The sequence below is a fragment of the Prenolepis imparis genome, unplaced genomic scaffold (genome assembly GCF_030444845.1).
Source record: "Prenolepis imparis isolate NDT839.2.m4 unplaced genomic scaffold, iyPreImpa1.0 SCAF_8, whole genome shotgun sequence".
NCBI lineage: Eukaryota > Metazoa > Arthropoda > Insecta > Hymenoptera > Formicidae > Prenolepis > Prenolepis imparis.
Window position 1 is genome coordinate 6577242 of NW_028141166.1, and position 21920 is coordinate 6599161.

General features: G+C 34.8%; 1 protein-coding gene across 7 annotated transcripts in view; it reads right to left on the reverse strand.

The window, feature by feature from the left end:
- LOC145939404 (zwei Ig domain protein zig-8) overlaps positions 1 to 21920 on the reverse strand; it is a 142214-nt gene that overhangs the window by 45946 nt on the left and 74348 nt on the right. The gene's annotated exons all lie outside the window — the stretch shown is intronic.

Below are 21920 nucleotides of genomic sequence, written 5' to 3' on the forward strand. Positions count from 1 at the left end.
CATTCATTTTTAAAAGAATTAAACTACATATAAAGACGTATGTTATGAGTATATTATTTATTTAAATACATGAATTGATCATTAAATTTTAATTTTAAAAGATTGTTGGCGTATAAAAAAATGAAAAAATTGCACGTGCATTGACTAATGTTACTTCAAGACAGCAGGGTTAAGAAGTGTAAAATATTACTCTTTTAGATCGAATCTAATAAAATTGTCATGAGTACTTTTCACTCATAAGCAACGCGCATTCCGGCGAATGGATGAAAATAAATGCAAACGATCATAGATCGAGCGATATCGCTAAGTGCTAGATCCGAGATCAAAGTGGCATGGCACGTCATTGAACGTGCGAGCAAATGAGGCTTCGGGATCGAATAGAGGCAAGCATTAGTTGCGGTTTCCGAAGCGAAGTCAAGCTTAATTACTACCGTAAAGCAACGGAAAATCGTTGCTTTTTCCTTTTAGTGGCCCGTCGCTCGTTTCTCGATCACGTAACGTTCAATTGAGAGCTGCGAAAGTTTTACCTCGTTTAGCAATTTTTGTATTCCATGCGAGATCTCTATTCTCGATTGTGAGGTAAGTGAAATGAAAAGTGAATAATCGCTTCGTAATAATTTTTATATATAACGTAAAGCTATTAAAAGCACGAATTGTTTTCACTCTCGAATATCGTACAGTCGGATCTCCTTGCTCAGCAACTTTCCTCTAAATAGGTAACACGCAATATAGATGATAAGTGCACGATTAATTGTGCCTATCGTCTTAAGTGTGGCGTTACATAGATAAGAGCTGCAACGAGCAAACGGCGCGACGCGTGACCTATCTACAATCAACAATAAACAACATAGCCAAACCAACACAGCGATTCTCGCCTCGATGCAAACAAGGGGGAAAATAAGTGGGGAGAAACTTGCGAGAGAGACACTGAAAGACAGGGAGAAAAATAAAAGCGACAGGATGGAAGAAACAATTTTTCGAAGTTGCATAGACCATCAACGAGTTTTTTAATGGAAATCGTAAGGTGACAGTGTGCAATAATAAGATGGAATACTGTCTTATTACGTTTCTCGCGCCTGAGGAGCAGTGTCACATTGCGAGAAGCAAAAAGAAATAAAAAAAATAAGATGAAAATAGAGGATAGGAAACAACAAGAACACGACAATTGCCGAGAGGAGAACGAGAGCGCAGAAACTAACTATAAATACTATGGGGCGAACAATCGGGGAGGATAGAAAGAAGCCTTTGCTCGGTGACGCCAGCTAATCAAAGCCTTGGCGGACCGATTTCCTCGTGTCCTGCCCTTTCTCCCCCATCCTGCTAGCGAACCGGCCAAACAATGCCTGACAGCGACAAACTTTTGCAACGTCTATTTAGGAAAAAAAAACTCCATTTGCACCCAAATGAAGGTAACCGACTGGTCGGTCCCGCCTGCGTCTCTTGTGGGGCAGCTCTCCTTTCTTCTCCGCGCTACAATTCAACGCTTCGCTTCCCGACCCCTGTCGTCGTCGCTATTCAATCTGTATCGCGACCGACAATGCTCGTCGTGTCGTCGTTATAGGACAAACCCGGCCCGCAGCCAACGCATCTACGTGTTAACTATCTGTTATTGTGTCCCCATGTCATTACTGACCGCTTTCCTATCTCTTTTCCCTAGTATGAAACTCGGGACAACGTCCATTGGGAACGGAAAAAAAAAACAAAAAAAAAACAACAACCCGTTAGAGTGGATCGAAACACAACCGAGCTTACAAAAAGCTTAGCGAGAAATTTTATTTTTTTTCCTCCCTTTTTTTTTACTTTTTTTTATTTTTGGATGACGGAGTCGTTTGGCTCCGACTCGCGCGTTCCGATTTATCCATTTTTGCTTCTTTATTTTATCGAGTTACCGGTCTGTGTCTCTCTCCCTTGCGGTCTGTATACTCCGGATACATCCTTTGAGGCTGTGACTTGTAGCGCACGTCCTTTGAGAGTTGCTTTCTTTCGCATGCGACGTCGCCGTGTACACTCGCTCTTTGCTCTTTCTCCGCGTTGTTTTTATGCGATGTACAAAGAGATATTCGTGGCGAATTCTCTTTCGCTACTTTTAACCCCACGTACCATGTCGATATATAATAGCGAGCTCGAAGAAAAAGAAATCCGTCAGCGTCAAAGCGCGAGAAATATTTGAATACCTTCAGTTATTATACAAACATATATATATATATATATATATATATATATATATATACACATATTCGCGATATTTTTTAACGACCGTCGTACCGCAATCTCCCTCTCTCGCCACTTTGTGCATACGTTTTGTTTAAAAAAAAAAAGTACGATAATTATATCGCCAACAGTAAGTGTATTCCGCGGAAAATACGCGCCGGCGTGTAAAAGTTTTGTAGTTTAAGCTATATAATTGCGAGTCTGTGTTTAACTAGAAGGTTGATATAAACCGCGAGACTTGAATGTAAAAAATGAATATATTATGAACAAATAGAAAATGTTGCCGTATATTTGTTCGCGGTTATGGAGAGAACTCTGTTTTCACGGATGTAATTACAGCACTCGTTTCATGGCACTTTAACGTAGAAGCTGATTCCGAATTTTTATTCACGGAATGAGCATATAACTAGTGATAAAAACGAGATTGTACTTTTCACCTTGTTACAATCTTATTGTTAGTCTGCTCGAAAAATTTCGAAATTTTTATGCAACGATGTATTATACGCACGAAAATAAATTTAAAAAATTATTAAATATTAGATATTGAATATTATATATTAAATATTATACTATATATTACTATAATAAATATAAAATGTTTAAAAAGAAATTCTCGAAATACTTTATGAAAAAACCTATTAAATATATATATATATATACTATTAAATATTATATATATATATAATATTATTAAATATTATAATATTATATAAATAATAAAAACTTTCGATATGAAAATAGTTTACATTTTAAACACATATAATATATAATGGTATTATATATATAATACTATTAAATATTATATGTGTTTATAAAGCTATTATCGAAATACTTTATAAAAAAAACTTGATACACATCTATATGCAAAAATATTTTCTTAAAATGGTTTAAATTATTTTCATATCAAAAATTTACCGTAATAAATGAGTGCGGATAAATTCACAGAACGTAATTAAGCAATGAGATTAACGCTGCGTTTCATGAACGTTTCGACTAGGGGTGTCCTGTGTATTTCGTATCCCGAGGGCGCGCGTATGTTCCCTTGTGCGCCCACAAACGGCCGCGTGCAATTACAAGCAGACACTTTGAACACGAGAGCCATCGTTGATACGTGGTTTACTGCGAGTACCTGTACGACATGCTCGACGAAATTACCACGAAGGATATACGGAGCGCGACATGGGGAGAGCGGAGCAAAAGAAACCGGGAAAAAACGAAAAGATACGCGAGAGCAAAATCAAATGGAATCGGAAAGTTCGACGTGAAACTCCGGGATGTATTAGGAATTCCTATATCGGCAGACCATGGCAAGCTACCAATCTCAAGTTTACGCGTCTAACTTTTACCCTTCTCGCGTGTATACATATATATTGCTCGCATAACGTCGCTGAACACATATCAGAAATCACTGAAACATTAATGCGATTCAAAAAACAGTCTTCGTAGAACGCGATCAAGTAGGCGGTATCAATATTCAAAATTATATAAATACAAAATCAGGTATGAAAAAAGGAATAACAACCAGACGCAGATATTAGGCACAACAAATTTGTTTTTAAATTTCTCCAATTATTTTGCAAAATAATTAGATTTTGTATTTATATATCAGAATCTTTTCAATTTAATATCAAGTTCAAAATTATATATACTTTTGTTCACATTATATTATATATATTTGATTACATAATGTTACTGTAAGTAATACAGTTGGGGAAACGATTTATTAGACTTAATTAGTATTATCTCTTTTATACAAACATAAGATAAATTCTTGGAAAATCTTGAAAGCAGGCTATAATAGTCATGTTCTTATCAAGATTAAAGGGAAAACTTCTTCGAATATGATATTACTTTAATAAATCAAGTCGAGCTGACCTAAAGATATATTTGACACTTTTGTTATCGTACGAAGCACAATTAGTCATATCCATAAATATATCAATCTGAATTAATTTCAACAAATTTGGACAGATATTTGCCACAATCAGAAGCGAAAGCGATAGAAATAATCCTTTCTTATCTAAATCGATAAAACAAAAAAGCTCCGAATATGTCAAATAAGTAATGAAACAATAATAAGAGTCAAACGCAAGAGAAAGATAAAGGTGCGAGTAAAAAGCTCTTAAATAATTTAGACAATATTACCTGAATTATTCAGAGTTTTTTTTTACTTGCGCCTTTTAATTATTTGATAAAATTAAATTCTATAGGAGTTTTTATTCGTGCCTTTTAATTATTTAGTAACATTAAATTATTCAGTAAAGAAACTTCTAAATAATTTAGAAAATATTGCCTAAATTATTTAAGAATTTTTCACTCACACTTTTTAAATATTTAGTAAAAATTAATTATCTAGTAATATTGCCCAAATTATTCAAAAGTCTTTTACTCGCGCCTTTTTCTTACTTAACCCTCCGAATGATACATAGACGACGTAATGCGACCTCGAACCTCGGAATTTAGGAGAGTGGCGAACGCCAGAAACGCACACGTACGCCCCGACAGCGAAATTCGCCTCTTCACCCGAGAGAGAAACGAGGGGCGCGTATGCACGCGCGACCCCCGGGGGGTCACGCGTGTATACATATGCATCCCCGGGACTCGGCGATGCACAAGCGGTGAGATTGCGGAGCAGTATGCATGGGAATCACGTTGTTGTGATGTACGATTGGAGCGGCGCCGTACACGCCACCATATGCCGCGCGTCGCGCCTCTTTCCAACCCCTTCAACCCCAGCATCTCGTCAAAGCCATTTCGCCCATCGGCGCGACCGCGAGTATATGTATGTAGTCTTACGACCCGCTACTTTCGCATTTCAAGAAGAAGAAGAGGAGAAAACGCATTTCCCGCCACATTTTACTGCAGGAGGATAAACCACCCCCGCTATTCCTGAAACGCTGTTCGGGGTTCGAGCGCATTCGCGTCAAAAATAATCCTCTCCGACGTTGTTTCCGATCTTTCTTTCTCTCTCTCTCTCCCTCTCTCTCCATCCATAACACATCCGCTTATCTCCTTTTTCCCCGCTGCTATCTTTTTCTTCTATTTTCTCTCCATTCACCTTTTTATTTCTTTTTTCTTTCTCTCTCCCTTTCGCTCTCCCTCTCTCCCGATATATATATATATATATATATATATATATATATACATATATATATTCCTCGATTATACTGCATACCATCGCGTGCCCAAAGTTGACTGCTTTTCGCCTTTGTGTTGCGCCGCGCGATAATGGACAGACAAATTGCTCTCTTTAGCCGCGAGATAGGGACGTGACTGCATGACAGAGTTAACAGACCTTCGCGGATGGTAGAAAAGAGACATACATCTAGTTAAATGCATTTGTTTGGACAAGGAACAAATGCATTAGCAGATGACCAGCGTGAGTACCTACTGCATGGAATGGTATAATACGAAAATGTGAATGTAACACTAGCAGTTTTTTTTAATGATCGTATATAATACTGTTATATTTTTGACTGACTAAAAGAATTATTCCATACGTTATATTATACATATATAATATATGTTATATGTATATATATACCTACGTTAAATAAGGAAGATTGTGTTCGCCAGCGAGAGATATATTTTCGTTAACGTGCAACTATATTATGAATGTGATGATATCGCGAATTGACATCTAGACTGGCGAGACGTACGTATCTAACGTCAAGAGCTTTTAATTAAAATATGGAGATCAGAGCACGCGCAAAGCCGGCCATTGTGGCTTCGAGTGGGACTGCAATAATAACAGATAATATATCGTTCGTGAAAAGCCGCTGTAACTGGCTCTTTGAAACAATGAATTCAAATCCGAGACTCGTTACTGTTGGCGGAACAATAACGTCTCAAATCCAGGGTCCTCGGCGATTGCCAAAGCTATATTTATCGCAAATATTATCCTACACCTTTTCTCCTCCGGGAGGGCTAATGCGCTCATTGTATTTATGTATATTAACGTCCGCTTTTTTGGCCTTTTAAAAAAAAAAATGTCTGAATCTGCGCGATACATCTACGACATTCAATTCGTTTCCCGTCATCGTATACGTTATAAATCGCGCACACGTGATCCTTCCCGGCGACGGCGTTTTAATAGGGCCGTTAATCAAATAGATAATCTTAACCGTACTTTAGCCGTTATATATCGGACAAGTCATTGTTCGATTTTTCCTGGAATTTTACGGCTCGCTTATTACAGATGGCCGTGTCACCGTTCAACGACGCACACACACACATTCGCGCCAAGATTCGCCCACACGAGAAAAGCCAGATGTAATAATAATTACGCGCGAAAAATGTTTAGCGATCCTTCCTCTCCGACCCTCGTGGAATTCTCGCAATTTCGTGACTCAATTTTTAATTTCTCTTAATCCTTCTGTCAATGCATAATTTTCTTCACCTTTCCATTAATCATTAATGTATGGGTACCCGGATATCAACGTCACGTTTGACAAATCAATTGTTCACATCATTTGACATATCAGCTGTTTTTGACATATCAGCTGTTTTTGACATATTATACTGTGACAATTTCTTTATAGCATCAAACATTCTTTCTCGTTATATTTTAGATTTCCAAATATAAAGGTTCTTCGTATTTTGTTTCGAGCGAAAAAAAGTTCCGTATACATTTTTTAACATTTAATCCTTACAATTAGAGTGGTCGCACTGTCAAATGGAAAATTAGAAGTCACATAAATATCCATTTTTAAAATACGAATTAAACTACAAAGATGTATGTATAGTGAGGATATTATTTAAATACATGTATTGAATATTTAACTTCAATTTTAAAAAAATTGTTGACACATAAAAGAAAAATGAAAAAAATTGCAGATTTATGCACGTGGATCACTAATATCCGCGTGACCTCTAGGTTAAAATTTTTTTGGATAACCGGATACCTGAGTTCAGCCGGATTGACAGAAAGCATAATGCATTTTACTAAAGCACACACCGTGAGACGTGTCCTCGTTAGAGTCCACTCTGGCTCGTTCCAGTTTACCGATTGTGAGCCAGAGTCATTATCTCGATTTCACGCTACGCAGAATTTGGTGTCTGGTGTCCTTGCGCTGAACATTAACGGATATTGCGAGTTCGATGCGTTTCGATGTGACCGCAAACACACAATCCTCTCGATTCGAGATTCGGCGAGATCTCAATCGTCGAAAATGCACGACCAGAGGCGAACTATATACCGTATATATGGACCGTTCAGAGAACGCAGCTTCTCCGATCAAAGGGAGAAAGCGACAAGCTTTACTTAAACATGCTATTATTCAGTAAACCACAGGAATTTCCCGGCTCAACTGTAATAACGCTTAACTGCAAACGATAAAATCGATTTTTTGATCCTGATAGAGGAGTAAAAAAAAAGTCTCCCTTTAGACTCATTTCTTGGATTTTTGAAATTTATTCATCTCTTTTTTTCTGCCTACTCTGTTTTTTTTTTTTCTTCCACATGCATACGCGCGTTAAAATTATTTTTACCTTGTCTGTTTTTTCCTTGTCACATTTAATCATTTAATCTCTCGAGAAAGCAGCTTAATAATATACATTAATGAAATTACAAATGCACCGAAATGAATATTATGACAATTTCATAATCCCGTGTTATATCTATCATAATAATATTGTTATATTCTTTCTATAATATTAAACTCCGTACGGATGTCTCTCTGAATGTGGAGAAATGCACTTTAAGCACGTAGACAAAACGAAAGTAAGAAATACAAAGAAGAAAGGAAAGAAAAAAAAAACACAAAAGAATAAAACCGAGGGACAAGCCGCAGAAGAAGAGAGGAAGGTTACGGTTTTATGAGAAAACGTATAAATTTCTATTCCGATGCTGAGAATCGGGCAAGGAGAGGAGATGACTTTATCGATCTCGCTCCTCTCTCTCTCTAAAACTTACTATTATCTAGATACGGTCGGCTGATGTTTCAGCGAATGGAAAAAAAAATCCCGAATTTAACCGAGTCGAAGAATCGGATAGCATCGAGCAAAGCCGCCAACTCTATCCAATAGAAGAATATTGGAGCTTAATCGGCAGCATCGCGAGCACGTATTTCCGATAAAAGTATTTCTCTTGTCGTCCACAAAACTAAATGTTATTAACATTTAACGTTATTAAATTCGTTCGATAGTTTAAAAGTCAACGCAAGCAAAATTTCGAGAGAGCACGATCGGTGATATTTTTTTTTTTCTTAAGTAATTTAATTAATGGTTTGTATCTCGAGAAATTCAAATTCGCAAAAATGCATCTGCGAACGCAAGAAATCTTGATGCGAAAACTAATGCATTTGAATTGATAATAACTAGCGTGACTATGAGCTTAGCTCAATCATATACGATAATAATCCATTGTTTATCGTTCCAATGTAGACATCCAACTATGCAATATGCTCGAGCTAAACCAAACGCTACTATCTATCGTATACTTGGATCAACATCTTAGGTACGTATTAAGTGATTTATCCAGGTGCATGCTTATTGTGTGCGTAGTAATTGTGGGAGTGCGAATGAATTAATGCTAATTCGGATCACATCACAAATAACAGCTTATATGTTCGAATAACGTGATATATATTGCGCGTTGTTATGTAAAAACGATAATACAATTTTATTTTACAATTTTTTTACAAAAGAAAAAATAAAACAATATAGTATATATTTTTCATATGCACACACGAAAGATACTGAAAACATAAATGAACTCTTTAATCCCGATCTTCCAATTATCGTGTTCGGTAGCGTTTCTCCATTTAATTAGACGCAAATCATACGGGAGACAACGAAATGCTGTTCATATACAAGGATAATCGATTGCTGATAACGTGACGAATAATCCACTGTATTGGAAGCTCGAGTAAATGAGAGCGTAAAATGCAATGTATGCGAAACCGGAGGATTATTGGGAAATAAGCCAAGTGCGCTGCAATGAAATACCATTTATACTTGGAAATGATGCTTTGGCCAGCCATGGGAATTACATTCACATGTATTGTTCTTTTACAATAAGATTAGTATTACGACGAACGCAATGAGGTAAAATATCTCTATATCTCGAATTTATTTTTACCAATTTTTAATAAATATATATATATATATATATATATACCTATATATATTTATTAAAAATTATATATTTATATGTATATTATACATATATGTTTATTTCAAAATTTAGTTATAATAAATTCAATTCAAAAATTAATTTTAATAAATTCAACCAATGAGATCAAATATCTCAAATATCTCGAATTTCTCTTTAACAATTTTTAATAAATATTTATTAAAAAATATTTATTTAAAAAATTAATTAAAATAAATTCAAAATATTCGAGATATACATATACATATATCTATACACACATATATAGCGCAATAATTTAATGACTGTTCGTTAAGCCCGAACAAAATTCAGGATAATCAAATCAGACTTAAGATAATTTTAAGTTGGCTTGCTATTTATCTGCCGGTGAAAACATCGTCTGCTCGCGGAAATTGATCGGCCCATCTCGAATTAAATGAAAACGCAATTACTGCATTGGTTTAATCGCGCATCGTCGATCACCCTGACGTTGTACGAGTGACTAACGAACCAGTGGCAGACATTTCCCGACTCATGTTGATTAATACTTGCGCACTGGCCTTTCACGCGTTTATCGATTAAGTGCATCGACTAATTTACTACACAACACAAAGATAAATTCGCGACCAAATAAAATAATTTATCGTTCGCCGGAGAACGAATAATCAATGTACGTTCGGACAAACTAGGGATTCGCATTCAGATTCAACAAGGAAAAAAAAAGAAACGATAATTATGTTTCACTGATCTCGGATAAAATAAACTATCTCGACGCGAAATCGACGCTGAATTTCGCGAAATTATTCTCGACTGAATGAATGCACGCTCGATCTGGAATATCTCAAGTGTTTGCGCAAACTCCGATACGACTACTGGACGCGACGGACATAAGTACGACGATTGGAGAACGCCTCATTAAAACTTAATCCCGCGATTCCGAAAGCTTTTCAGGGAAATGGAAATGCAATCCCATATACGGACGAAATCCCACGAAACTATCTCGCCCCCCTCCTCTCTCATCCTTTTCCGCGATAACTAGTAGTAGAGTCAACGTTTGATGACACTTTGTCGCGTATATACGCAGTCCCCCGCGATCCAGAGAGAGTTCTATATCCCTCGAGTTCTTCTCAACGATATTACACGGAGTAAGTTGTACCACAGCCTTACGTTACCTCTCGCCTCGCCTCGCCTCGGGATATAAATTCAAAATTATGCGAGTAATACATAGTTTCTGCCCTCGTTCATACCAAGCGCCCAACGTGAAAGAATGGCCGGCTGGGATGAGCCGGCGATAATAGACCTTCAGTGATAAAACGCGGTCTTATATCTAAACGGCTTACGTCGGCGCGAAACTATTACCAGGCTGGTTGACGAGATATAACTCAGCCGTGTAAGGCTGTGTTGGCAAAAAAAAGAAAAAAAGAAACGAAAGTGCAACGATAATTTTCGATAGAACGAGGCGGCGGATAAACTGCTATGGAGGAGAGAATGAAACTTTTTAGCGTCACGGGAAAATTTGTGCAGAGAAAAGCGTATCCGCATAATCTCTTTCCGTGTAAAAAGGTAAGAAGACACTTGTGATTAACTTTGCTGAAAGAGAGAGAATCGCTTTCCCTCTGTTCATAACATTATATGTATAACGATATTATTAGTAAAGCTCTTTAATAATGTTATTTGAATCGAATAAAATAACACCGTATTAGTTAACTCTTCTGTCAATGCAGAATTTTTTATCTTTTCATCAATGTACAGGTACCAACTGAGTGCTTTCAACACATTGCGCTGAGACAATTTCTTTATAATAAATAAAAATATAAAAAATAATAATTATTAATAATAAATTTAATTATAATAATAGATATAATTATAAATAAACTAAATTTATAATAATAATTATTATTATAATTAATTATAATAATAAATTGAACAGATTCTGATATATACATATGTATAAATACAAAATTAGATATGAAAAGGGCTAATAAAAGTCAAATAAATTTGAATAATTGAATAATTAAACAAAATAATTGAAGGAATTTAGAAACAATTTTGTTGCACCTAATATCTGAGTCTGGCTCTTATTAGCCCTTTTCATACCTAATTTTTGTATTTTGATTTACTTTATAACAGCTGTTGGGCATCGGACACTTTTTCCCGATATATTTTAGGAGATTTCCGAATACAAAAGCCCTTTGTATTCTATTTCGAGCGGAAAAAAATTCCAACACTTTTTTAACATTTAAATGATTGCTTCGAGTACCCGGGTGCCCGTTCATTGACAGTAGAGTTAAAAATACACGATGATTGTAAAGAACAGAAATGTAACACGAGGAAAATATTGCTGCAAAACTTGCGATATAATACGTCAACGGGAAAAGTACGCAATATAAGGAAAGAGAAAACGCATTCGGACGTGTATGTCGATAGATCGTAAAGGTATTGAAGATGAGAAATTCCACTTTATCCCTATCTCTTTCTCGTTCGCCAGAACGGGTCAGCACGCGAGTTGCGGAAGAGGAAGGAAGGAATTTAGGTTTCCGTCTGCTGTGAAACAAGCTTCGTAAAACCACTTATTTGTTCGATAGCAGGCCACAAGACGATACTTAAGGTATGACTCGAGGGGTGATCCGCTTGACTCCGCGTCGACAACTCACGGAAGGCGAGGGTAAATATTAGCAAAGAGAAGGGCGGGCTTGTTTATGGAGAGCGATTTAATAGCGAGGGCCCGTACAATTTGAATCACAAATTTCGGCACGCTTACATGGAATGCCGCGCGGCTAGAAAATAATTAAGGATTTATGGTTTCCGTATAAATTTGCCTAAATCCGGTGCACCTTCGTCGCGACGAAATACGCACATTCCATTATTGTCGAATGCGTGTCGTGGACGGGATCGTTCCAACGCAGCGCTATAACGTAGAGACTTAAAGTGCAGTATTTCATAAGGATTCTAAACATCTCGTAAAACGTCCTCGGATTTCGCGAAATGCCACGTTTCACGAGACCCGATCAATCTCTTCCATGTAATGACATAATTAATCATGACATTATTTTTGACTTTGGATAATATTACATTAATATATGTAACATATGAGATATACATATATATTGCATGACCCTGAATAATTTTTAAAAGCTTTTAGATATCGTTCGTTTATTAAAAAATTATTAATAAAATAAATTTAATAAATAGAACGTAATTTTTTTACATTAATACTAAGAAGTATACATATACAATATATGTATATATATATATATATATATATATAGTGTATGTGTATGTATTATAAAGTAAAAGCGTGGGCTTCTTCAAAAAAATTCTAACTTAACCCAAACCTAATTTCAATTTAAAATCAGAAATAGATTTGGGTTAGATTAGAATTTTAAATTGAAATTTGTGTTAGATTAGCATTTTTTTACACGGCTAAAACCTTTTAGAAGTTACTCAAGACCATGTGTTGATAATATATCAAGACCATTGAAATCTGTGAGATCGGCCATAATACACATAATTACCAATTTTTTATATATCCGAAGGAATAATAAAAAAGGAGATTTCTGTATGAAACTCTCTCTCCTCTCTCTCGAGCGTGATATGTCGCAAGTATTCTCAAAGATGAATCGCTAGTTGACAGTAACTTGTTTACTTTATAGATAAATGTAAGATTTTTTAAAATTCTTTTATTAAATATGCAAAATCAAAGTTGAAACGTTCTCAAAGATTTCACAAAGTTTCTTTTTTTAACTATAAAACTGCAATTATCGTAAACAAAAATGATATCCATATAAAATAGTTGTTTGTTCCAACTTCCAACACTTATCTAGTTACACGATAAAACGTTGATCGTCTCTGAAAGAGTGAGTAAGTGACGCGATACTTTGTAACTTCCGACGCGGAGGAAGTCATCAAGGTAGCGTACGGAAATAAGACATTATCGATCAGTGTATAAAGCTGGCACTTTATAGGCCCCGGCATAACGTACCATGATATAACAAGCAGAAGTAGTTGAAGAAGGTAGAGAGATGCATCGATCATTGTGACAGAGCGGATGTTAAAGAAAAATTATCGCATATATTTGAAAGTCAACTGGACGCCAAGATGCATTGCAGAAAATAATTCAAATAGGAGAACAAAAACAAAAGCATCGCTAATATTAATCTCAAAAATCTTAATAAAAAAAATGCTTATTATATCTCTAATGAAAAAATATTTATCGACATCATTAAATGGCAGTTCGACTATTCTAATGTGTTTACGATTGCATTTGCAACCTTTTCTCAGATTAAGCTCCAAGCGTGTCGCGAGGGGAAATTTGTTTTGTAACGCCACGAAAGCAGAGTAAACAAGTTTTGTGCTGTTTTGAGTAGTAACTTGTTATACGGCCGTTCTATATCGCGCGAGAGATCTGGGCCACGTTCCGTATGAAACCGAGCCTCTCAGCTATTTTTCTCCAGCAATGTTCTCGTCGCCTTCGTCTCTCTTTTTATGCACATCACACGCCTCGTTTCAGATCTTTCGTCGACAGCTTGCCGCTACCTCTCTTACAGGTCTGTGTGTTTCTCATACGACCGGTCTATCTCTCGCACAGCTGTGCGCGCATCTAGGATGCGAGCCGCCTCGCAATAGGAGACTAACACAAGGTTAGTTTACAAGCCGAGGAGGGTAATAGAAAACACCCTTCGCATCGTACCTGTCGATATAACCTAACGTAAATGAGCCGCGCCAGTTCTTGTGCATTTCATCTCCGCGACACATGTTCGAAAGAGAGAAACAGAGGCAAAAAGAGAGGTATTGGAAATATTTTTTAAATTTTCGTTCCTATATATACAAACTTTTATGTAAGAAGCATGTCGCGCGATTGTTTTGTAAAAACTTATAAGGAAACCTCGTAAACCCTCTATTTAATAAAAAAAAAATAATATTTCTCTAAGATTTTTAACAAATTTTTTTTATAAATTATTTTTTCAAAATTTTATTAACATGGATAAATAAAGATATGTTTACTATAAAACTTTTCTTTAAAATATTTTTTGATATCTCGAATGCTTTTCGAGATATATCGAGAAAAGCTAAATATCACTTTACATATAAGGGATGATTTCCCTTTAGAATCGTTTTTATGCAGCAACTGGAAATTTATAAATTTTATTTATCTTCCCTACATGTGTGTAAAGTTTCATCAAAATCAGAATTTTCGAGTTTGTGAAATTTCCTTTGTTAATAGAAATCCGTCTTTAATAAATTCACAAATTTAATATTACACTTTTTCTAATCATCAATTATTAATTTGGCTTTCTATTAATGAACGGGTACCCAAAGCAATAATTTAAATGTTAAAAATGTGTTAGAACTTTCCTCTAAATAAAATATTAAGATTCTTTGTATTCGGAAATCACCTAAAATATAATGGGAAAAAATGTTCGATGCCAAACAGCTGTTATAAAGAAATTTAAAATCAGATATGAAAAGAGCTAATAAGAGCCTATTTAATTATTCAATTATTTAAAATAATTAGAGAGAAATTTAAAAATAATTTTGTTACATCCAATATCTGCGTCTGGCTTCTATTAACCCTTTTAATACCTGATTTTGTATTTATATATCAGAGCATTTTCAATTTACAAAAAATAAGTAATGCAATGTGTCGAAAACACGCGGTTAGTACCCGGATACTCATACATTGATAAAGAAATAAATAATTATTTGCATTGATTAAAAGATTAAATGCATTCACACGGTAAAATTATTCAGAAAATTATTAAATTGTTCAATTTACGAAATTATATATATATTCCATACATTTTCGTACTTTTTCGTATCTTATGCGAGTCATGTAATTTAAAAGATAGAAGATAGAATAAGAGATAACTAAAAAAAAGAGAATATATAGGATATAAGTATGCAGAGAGAACTCGCAGATAACACTATGATAATCGTGTACGTTACACAGCTCCTTAACAAATTTTCAGAGCTCTTGGCTACCTGCATTTTTTCTGCTTTATCTGCTCGTTAACGACGGTCCTAATTTTCGCAGTAAGGCGGATAACGCCGCGCAACTTATTGGAGTTTTCCTCCGCTCGAGAGAACGGTACGGAAAGAAAAAATGGAAAATACTGCAAGAGGCAGGAGAAGGAAAAGTTAGAAAAATAGAGAACAGAGTGCCAGAGATCGGCGATAATTTTGAAGTCACGCACGATCGTTAATCTAAATTCCAGAGCTCTATTCCTGACGCTCTCAGGCGAACATACCGACGTCGGCACGACGAAAATGCATCTGCCCGTGCACCGGAGTCCGGGTACATCGGCGAGGTGAACTGCTAATGCGAACTGCGAATTGATTTCGATTTATCGCACGATTCCGCCGCGCAATACTAAAGATATTTCGCGTTAACCGTGTCCTACAGCTGTTTTATTGTATTTTGTCTCACTGTAATATTTATTTTTTGCACAATTATATTTGTATTTATAAACATAATATATTTATAAATATATGTAGGCAATTATAGAAGCTCTCTTGAATAGTTAAATCGAGATAAAAAATGGCAATAACAGCCAAGCGCGAATATTTTATTGTAAATATAAAATTATTATGTAAATATGAAATACGCATCATCAATATAAATAGCGTACATTTTTGGGGGCCATCTTCAACGCAATTAAAAAATAATTTTAAACATAGATTACATAAATAAAAAATAAAATTGCAACGCAGTCAAACAGGTTAAAAATAATAAATAAAAAAAGAATTGTTAATATAAAATTCAAACAAGTACTTTCACGTTATCCGAGCAGTGACAAATTTAAAGTATAATATTTATCTTATACATTATGCGTGCATCAAACGCGCAAGAGAAAGAAAGTGGAGAGACAAATATATCAAATATAAACCAAATTAATTTTTAAATTTTATTACTTGGTTAAAACTAGATTATAGTCTAAATCCGTTGCAAGCAAAGTTTATCGAAAAGCACTTGTAAACAATAAATTTTATCGATGATAGAATTAGAATAAGTAAGTATATATGTATCATAAAATTAATCAAAACTTCAAACGCAATTGATATTTCGACAAATATTATATAGCGGCACTAATTAAAGCCCGTACTAAAACCTTCAACAAAATCACAATATCCAAAATCCCTTTATCAATAATAACGTATCAACGATATTAATTACAATTTATTTATATTAAAAACGGATAATATTAGTAAAGCGAGAGTCTCATCCAATAAATCCAATAATTTATATTACATTTTTTAATAAAAATTGTGGGAACATTTGAAAAATTTAACGGCCATTTATTCCACATTTTATTTTGCGTATTTTTCAATAATTAAAATAGTCTGTTAAAAAATTATAAAATAAATAATCTGTTATAAAATCTCCAATGCAGTTTCTTCTTAAGATTAATGACTCGGGAAAGAAAACCGGAACTCTTTGCAGACGGAATTCTTTAAAGACTACTTATTAATAATTCCGACTATACTTCGAGAGATCGAAGCAAGCACGTTTCTATTATTTAATTAACATGTGAAATCTCGCACACGTGGACTTACATGAACGTCCACGATTGACATTACGAAACGTGAAAGATAAATAATTCATTGTGGCGTCGCTACGTGTTTATATCGCTACAACTTTTAGCGAGCAATACGTACACCCACGTATGCCTCGTAGATGCTTAAAGTCACTTTACGCAACGGTGGAAAGCGAACGAATGGAGTAAAAGAGATAAGGCGAGTCGCACAAAGGAAACTGTCAATGCCCTTGTTTGAGTCGTGCGAATGCGCGCTGCGCGAAACGTAACGATGCAAGGGAAACGATCATTCCCAATAGGGACATAAATTTCAGAGGCACTTGCACTCATACCCGGTTAAATGCACAAGGGCGTATGTAGTACAGATCTGCAATGAAGTATCCATCGTCTGAACTCCGCACGCGAACAGACAGAATTATCAACCCCCGAAGGGTCGTAATTCCCGCAGCTGCCTCATACGATATATCGCCCGGGATAAGGTATATGTACAGTTAGCATACAGAGTTGCGTTCGGTATACCACGTACACCTGACGCACAGACCGTTATAATATACAATACTTTTATTTCTTCCCCAGAAATGAAAATGATCAACAATTCTCGACAATTAAGTGGTTACATATTTTTACACGCAAAAATGGCCCATTCAGAATTTTTTTCTCTAAACATATATATATATTCTCTAAACATCATTAATGCAGAATTTTTTATTTTATTTGTTATATATTTGAGTATATATGTATGTAAAAAAATTATTAAGTTTTATAAAAAATTGTAATTTTTATGACAAGTGTACCAGTGATGGTTCCAGTATCTGCAGTGATTTTGCATTGTATGTTAGTTCGATCTGAAAAATAAAAATATTTTCTTGTAGAAATGTTATAGTTATGAACTGTCGAGGATTTTTTCCGATTTTCCATATGGTTTTTTTTTATAACAAAAAAAGTTTGAAGTAAAATAACTTTTGCTTAAAAGTTAATACTTTCTTTTTCAAGTTACTTAATTTTCTGGATTTTTATAAATTAAAAAATCCTCTTCCAACAATTCGTAACAATTCTTTACAAGAAAATATTTTTATTTTTCAGATTAAATTAACTTACAGTGCAAAATCATGCAGAACCATGCAACTTGTCATAAAAATTACAATTTTTTATAAAACTTAATAATTTTTTATATACATACACTCAAATATATAACAAATAAAATTTAAGAACCCTGCATTAATTACTATGTTATTTACTGAGAAAAAAAATTCTCGAAAATATTTTTGCGCCATTTTTGCACAAAGAACATGTAACCCCTTAAACATATATATATATATATGTAACTGCTCGCATGTAATGCTCGCGTTTGTATTCGCGATGCATGAATTTCATCGATAACAAACGGAACAGTTCGATACGAGGCGATTCGTGCGAGCTGAAACAAGAGACACGTCTTGGTGTAGACTCCATTACCCCTGGAGACGCCGTATCTGTTTTTCATCCTCGTCTCGCACGGGACGTGGACGCGAGAAAAATGCCTCGGGATAAAATAAAAGTCGCGCTTAAGGGCGGGAGGGAGAGAAGAGTGACAGCGCTCACGAGGGATGCTCGATTTAACCTCGCTACGGTAAGGAAGAGGAATCGATGGCTCGCACACATTCAGAAGATAAATCCTCGATAACCAAGAGGACAACCCCCGTTTGAGCCAATAAGAGAGGAACGAAAATACGCTCTCTCGCCCTTGGCGATTTAACTCTTGTTTCCATTGTAGCGCACGTGATCGTGATAAGATCAGCATTTCATTCGGAAAACGACGCGTTTATCTCAATAGAGCGTAACGTTTATCACGTAACTAAAAGATGATCAGTGTCGTGTTAAACAAAATGACTTTATATTTCGATCATTTATATTTCTCGGTAACTTTGTGTGCTCAGCTATTAAAAGAAAAAATAAACTCACTATTAATAATGTCAAGTAATATCGATTATATAAGAGTCTTTTTCTCTTTCTCTCTTTCAACTAAAAGTGTCGCCCAATATTTTTCAGAAGAATATAAATTTAAACTCTCGCATTCGCGTATATAGGGTTATATAGGGTAAATGAAATTGTGCAAAGATCGGAAAAGTCGTAAGAAGAAATACAAAGATTGAGAGTTGGAATAGACCGTTTCATCTCAAGAGGGGTAAATCCACCGAAAAAGATTTTCTATCCTCTATCCGAGGCACGCATGGCATCGCCAGACATTTTTCGTACGAATCACGTAGAAGCGTATATAAATGTTAACGGATAAAACTAAGCATGAAGCAAATACCCTACAGGTGCAATTCAATTTCGTTGGAATAAACCCCATGTTTGAGCCCGCATTTCAGGTCACTTCTATTTGCGTACACGTAGATAATATAACATTTTCCAAAATGTTGGACACAACACACAATGTTTACCAAAACTTTACTCTTTTCGAGTATAAGTGTAACACGAATATAATTTCGAAGTTTAAGGTCTCGGTTCTTAATAGAAAAATTTGATTTGAAATTACATATATAAATAAAGAGTGACACTCAGAAAATCCTCCTTTTGAGCAGAAATAAAAGAACATGGAAAAAATATCATATTAAAATTAATTTTTCACTAATTACAAATATATATTTTTTTATCGTGTTATCAGGAAACTTATAAATCAATAAAATAATAAAAATTTATTATTTTATGACTAAAATCTATTGAAGCCTTTTGTATAATATTTTGTTCCGGGCGGAGAAAAGTTCCGACATATTTTTAACAATTAACTTGCTTTGGGTACTCGAACACTCGTTCATTGACAAAAAGTTGAAAGAGAGCTTTGATAAAAAAGTCAAATTAATGATTCATGATTAGGAGTGTAATATTAAATTTGTGGATTTGCAAAAAAAATTAAAATACGTTTGTAGATTCATTAATTTGACAATTTAGAGAATAAAGAGTTACGTCCAGAAAATCCTATTTTTAAGCAAAAATAAAAAAAATATTAGTTTAAAGCTAATTTTTTTACTGATTATAAATATATATATTTTTATCATATTATCATAAACCTTATAAATCAATAAAATAATAAAACTTGATTATTTTATAACTAAAATACATTGAAGTCAATTGTAGATGGCACTATCATATTTTTATGCCACTTCTGTTCAATAAATTTGCAAATAATGATCTACTTTTAAAAACTCTTTCCTGGGTACCTTACTCTTAATTCAATTTTTTTTTGCTCAAAGCAAGGGGCTATTTTGGGCGTTTCTATTTAATGTTATAAATATTTCAACAAACACGATGGCTTGTCATGAGAAAGTAAAAAAAATTGAGAAAAAAAATCGACTCAAAATTTATTATGAAATCTGTCTCTGAGCCTTGACTCGACAAAAATCAGGAAAGTTAAGGCGAGATGCTGTACCGAAACGATCTCATCTATTTGGTTACTGGATGCCGTAGCGAAAAGAGACGCAGTGTGGGACGACGAGGCCGAGACGGCCTCGGAAATGCGAGGAAGGCAGAAAGCGAAATGGATAGCGTTCCATCTTACACCGCGAAGACAATATTGCTCAAAGACGCTTTAAAAGTTCGGTAATAGGAGGCACTATCCTTTCGAACGACTGTGTGTGCGTTCCTTTCCTCCCCATTTCTACCTCTTCTGTCTCCCTTTCGTTCATTTTCTTTCTTTCTCTCTCAAAAGTCTCGTAAGCTCCCCTTTCTATCTCAAAGCATTCGCCGATTCGCGAATTCTCCTCGTCTCTCGTTTAAAGATGCCAAATCGACGATGCTCTACCGCCTCGAGAGATGAATCTTAAAAATTGGCCGTAAGCGCATCGTTCCGTAATCAGTTTCTACGTCACGTACAGAATCTTCCCCTTTCCATATCCATTCGCGTTCCTCTTACTTTCGGATTTAATCGAATTTTCTGACATATTCTTTCATCTTTGCCCTCTCGCAGAAATATTATGCATAATTATTGACGAAAATTTTTGAAACGTTCGTACATCGTAATTAATAAAGTATCAAAGAAATAGATGGCGTGTGATCGCATGCATCAAATGTATAAATTTACATGAATAATTGGGAATATAATATCCGTCCCGTAGAACATACGTGCAGCAGTATTAGGTCATACTATATATAAATAATAGGCATTAAATGCATAATATTGCTTGATCAAACATATGCACCAGCTAATAACGTAATTAACCCGATGTCATAATTATTCCATTAAATATGTTTCAAAATTTTAATATAGGAGCGTCAAAAATAAATTATTTACCAAGAAAATAACGTGCCATCGGGTGTCGATATCAATAATATTCGCATATGTGCAGCGTTGCATATTAACGAACCCGACTCGAAGATATTTATATATAAAATATACGTTTAAAATTTTAATTATCAGACATATATACAGGATGTCCGGTAATAATCACCTCACATATCAAGTAGAGGGTTAAACTGAGTAAAAAAGTTTTATACTATATTGCGCTATAATTAATGAGAAATTAATTAAAAAAGATCGGCCAATCCGCATGAGTACTAGTGCATCGCGAGAAGAGAGAATCCAATGTTACGCAATTACTAGGCGTGTGACGAAGCGTTGGGATTAATAATCAAGTTTAATTGTATATTACGCCTAGCAACCGTATGGTATTGGAATGTCTATTCTCGTTCCACTTTTTATATTCGCGTGGATTGGCCGATCTTTTTTAATAAATTTCTCCTTAATTATTGCGAAAATTGTAAAACGGACTTTCCTACTCGATTTAATTCGCTCTATCTGCACACAAGAGAGTACCGTGATTATGGGATATCTTGTATACGGAATATTAAATTATTCAAGTATTTTAAAGATTAATTACTTATTGGACGATTAATGTATCACGGACCTTATCTTTTCTTTATTCGATCCGATTATTTTACGTGTTTTCAATCTGAATTATATTTAGAAATTTAGATCGTCAAAAAATCAAACTATAAAGCATCGGACGAAATATATTTGACTTTAAGTATTGCCAAAATATTTTACGTGCTATGCGTACAGAGTGCTATACGCAGAATATTAAATTGTACAAGCATTTTAAAAT